The 3,697-nt window shown below is 50.2% G+C and overlaps 1 long non-coding RNA gene and 3 other non-coding genes across 4 annotated transcripts; all 4 read right to left on the bottom strand.

Moving 5' to 3' along the window:
• Positions 1–588: 588 nt before the first annotated feature.
• LOC100911177 (uncharacterized) lies at positions 589–3,180 on the bottom strand. Its single transcript, NR_110672.1, has 5 exons — positions 3,133–3,180; positions 2,702–2,792; positions 1,299–1,358; positions 1,039–1,085; positions 589–783 (listed from the first exon to the last, which is right to left on the bottom strand). It is a non-coding gene; the product is annotated as an uncharacterized LOC100911177 (long non-coding RNA).
• Positions 1,158–1,248, bottom strand: LOC134478805 (small nucleolar SNORD12/SNORD106). The gene has a single exon (XR_005503111.1). It is a non-coding gene; the product is annotated as a small nucleolar SNORD12/SNORD106 (small nucleolar RNA).
• On the bottom strand, positions 1,433–1,521 carry Snord12 (small nucleolar RNA, C/D box 12). Its single transcript, XR_005503110.1, has one exon. It is a non-coding gene; the product is annotated as a small nucleolar SNORD12/SNORD106 (small nucleolar RNA).
• Snord12c (small nucleolar RNA, C/D box 12C) lies at positions 2,859–2,950 on the bottom strand. The gene has a single exon (XR_005503112.1). It is a non-coding gene; the product is annotated as a small nucleolar SNORD12/SNORD106 (small nucleolar RNA).
• Positions 3,181–3,697: the final 517 nt, after the last annotated feature.

Genomic DNA, 3,697 nt, shown 5'->3' with positions numbered 1-3,697 from the left:
TCCGCACCTCTTTTGCGTCAGGTGCCTGTCACCTCAGAGATATTTCACATGTAATGGAGAGGGCTTTAAAAGGTTGGAGGGATGGACCAGTGGCTACCAAATTTGTCTAGTACCCATGTGTTGGCTTACAACCCTGGTAATTTCACCTCCAGGGAATGATGCCCTTCTGATGTCTGTGGGCACTATATACATGTGGTGCAGACATACAAACAAAACATCCATACACATTTTAAATGGGCTTTTTAGAGACCCATGGGGGAAATAAGATACTGTGTTGCTTAAAAGTATCAGCTGAGGGGTTGGGGATTTAGCAAGTGCAAGGCCCTGGGTTTGGTCCCCAGCTCTGGGGGGGGGAAAAAAAAAGACCAGCCACAAAAAAGGTGTCTAAGTAGACACAGGCATCCCCAACTCAAGGGACTGGGAAATTGTTATCAATAAATCCCAAGGACTTGGGCTTATGCACTGTTCCTGGTAGGGGCATGACAGCAGCCTCATTTACACTGTTGGGGGAAAATCACTAATCTGGCATTTGGAGTAGACCCAGTACACTCCAGGGTTAACCCAGAAAAACTGAGGGGCAGTAGATATAAAAACATCACCAAGTCAGATTTTTATTTCTACAGACAGAAGGCCAAAAGTTTCTATTTCAGTAGCAGTGTACACCAAACCACTCCTCCCCAGCCAAAGCTGACTCTTCTTTGCATCCTGCATGCCTTTGAACCATGCCCAGCCTTGTGGGGGTGGCAGCAGGACTAGACTGCTATTCTGTGTTCCAAGGGGTACCTAAAAAGAAAAACAGTTGTTGATAGGCTTGCCTGACAGGAGCAGCATCCTGAAACTCACTCTGGCCCACTCCTTGATCTAATATCAGATGAGGTAGATGACCTGGCAACATACACATTCCCCTCCCCTCCAATCCCACTGAGCAACATGGTAAACTTGAGTATCAAGAGCCCTAAGAACAGCTTCAGAACTGGGTCCATTACCCTCCATACTTGTTGCTAACATCCCTAGAAACAGGTCAAAACAGACTCGCACCTGAAAGCAAGAATAGACCAACACTGGCATCCGTGGGTTCCTCAGGCCTGTAGAAAAGAAAATAGATGGGAGCCATTAATACATGAAACAGATTAAAGCCAAGATGAGTCATTCCAGGGGCTGGTGCATCAGAGAAAACTGGCTATTAGCATATGAGATCAACAGGGTCGATCTGATGGGGAAAGAAGTGGTATCATCAGCTTCACCAGCCCAATTTGTGTCAAGTAGAAACAAGTCTGCACTGGAGGAGGGACACTTACCAACGCGCTCCCCTCTGAGTTCACCATTCATTCAAAGCCTGGTCTTGGCCGTCAGCAAACCTTAGGTAAAAAAAATACAGAAAATAACATCAACTACCTGGACCAAGGGGCACAGCAGCAGCAGGCGCTGTCAAGCAGGCATGTCAGATAAACTGGCTTAAAAGACTGTGATCAACATGGTCGATCTGATGGGGAAAAAAGTTGAGTCATCACACATGCCTGCTGGAAGCTTTGAACCTAATCCTACCTAATCCTAAGTGTTAGGTAGGTAGCTAGTCAGGACTACATCTCTTTCAGAGGCAACAGCTGTAATACCAGTGTCTGCAATGACTAGTCAGAGTTGCTGAGGTATTCTCAAGTATACAAGTCTGACTTGACTAGTACTGTTCAGACACAGCAGCACCCTTCGGGTCTCTAGGTCCCACGCCGCAGCCCTAGCTTGCCTCAAACATACACGTCATTTTGCCTGGGCCTAGTTCCTCCATTAAGGGCATGTAGTTCACATTCTGAGCAGGTTAGGATGGACACCACCAGAACACAGTAGCTGAGGACAGACATGATCACACTGCTTTGAAAAGCACCTGGCTGGGGTTGGGGATTTAGCTCAGTGGTAGAGCGCTTGCCTAGCATGGGCAAGGCCCTGAGTTCGGTCCCCAGCTCCGGAAAAATAAAAAAAAAGCACCTGGCTGCAAATACTTGAGTAAACGCGTTTCACGGCTTTTTAAAAAGGAAAAATAATCATGCATACACCAAAGAAATTCCAACAACTCGACAAGGAGGCTCAGACACTGCCCAAAAATGGCTGTGCCCTCTAATATCAAATTGCTAAGAAAATGCTACAGGCCAAAACTCATGAGACCACTTTTTCTTTTTTTCGGAGCTGGGGACCGAACCCAGGGCCTTGCACTTGCCTAGCAAGCGCCCTACCACTGCCCTCTCTCAGGCAGTTCTACCAACCAGGGCAGGTTGAGTAAGGACAGAGCATTGCATCTTGTGGATCTGTATGTACAGATGTGAAATGAGAATTTAAAATGTGCCAAGTAATGGTAGAGCGCTTGCCTAGCATGCTCAAGGCCCTGGGTTCGGTCCCCAGCTCCGAACAAAAAAAAAGTTACAAGTAGCAATCAGGATATTTAGGGAAGAAAAAAAAGACGTATACTTAGGATTGTGTGCTTAGGGTTAACGGAGGTTCAATCCTCAACACTTAAACAATATCAGCACTAACTCGCATTTAATTTCCTATCACAGCGCACTTAAATGTCTTTTGACTTCAATTTCCCGTTCATAAACCACCCTATGCCATCCCCCTTCTATGAGGGTGTTCCCCCCACACACACCGTCCCGCCTTTAAAGGCTTTTCAAAGCACGTGTTTCCCACATTAGGCCACAAGACAAATGAGTACCTTGAGACTTAAGGTGCTCGGCGATTTCTCATCTCCCTGGAGGACCTTCTCTCCCTCCGACCTCCATTCTGTACTGCTTGATCAGTCCAGCCTACAAAACAAAGTATCAATCACCACCTACCCTCGACCGGAACAAAGCAGACCAGGGTTCCTGGAGGCCGGTGTTATCAGAACTAACTGGCAAATGTTTTAAGACATCAGCACTGTCGATATGACGGGGAAAAAAGTGAGGTCATCATTTACACCAGCAAAAACTTTCCAGGCTGAACAAGAAGGCGTCTTTTCCACCCGAATCACCTCCTCCAAGGTCAACCTGAGGATGGCATTCCATAAGCCACACCCGGAGAACTAGGAGCGGCTCCAGCAATTAAACTTGGTAAGAAGTTACCAAAAAAGAAAAAGGAAAATTGTGCTGTGGGAACTCAACTCACCATCTGCAAATGAATATCACAGGGAAGAGACCTATCGTAACCACGAGAACACCTCACGGAGACTCAGGAATCAAAGGACGAAAAAGGGAGCGAACCTTCTTTATATAGACCACGGCGGCGCGTGCGCCTGCGCACTTAGCCCAAAGTCCGTCGTTTCCGGACCCGACCGCTTGGCGTCCTGGGAAATGTAGTCCCCTAGCCTCCCGGCCCCAGCTCTCTAATGGTTGTCCAGCCAGTCTCTAGCCCCTCCCCGTGCTCACTGGGCCTCCAGGGCTTCTCGGCTTCCGCGCCATGTCGCGCTTGGCACTCACGAGCCGCCCGCCGCGTCTCCCCGGCTCCGGGGCCGGCCGAGACCTGCGGCCACCGGGGGCGCAGTCAGCCCGCCCCCCGCCGCGTCCTCCCCTCAGCCGCGCCCTCGGGAGCCGCCAGTCCAGCCGCCGCCTCGGGGGCTGAGGCGACACCGCCCTTCCGCCCGCCCCGAGGGCGGGGGCGCAGGCGAGCCCAGCCTCTCGCTGGCGCCCGCGGCACCGCCTCCTCGTCCTGCGCGGCCTCCTCTTCCTCCGGG

The sequence above is a fragment of the Rattus norvegicus genome, chromosome 3 (genome assembly GCF_036323735.1).
Source record: "Rattus norvegicus strain BN/NHsdMcwi chromosome 3, GRCr8, whole genome shotgun sequence".
Taxonomy (NCBI): domain Eukaryota; kingdom Metazoa; phylum Chordata; class Mammalia; order Rodentia; family Muridae; genus Rattus; species Rattus norvegicus.
Note: the sequence above shows the minus strand (reverse complement) of the source record. Positions and strands in the feature narration are given on the sequence as shown.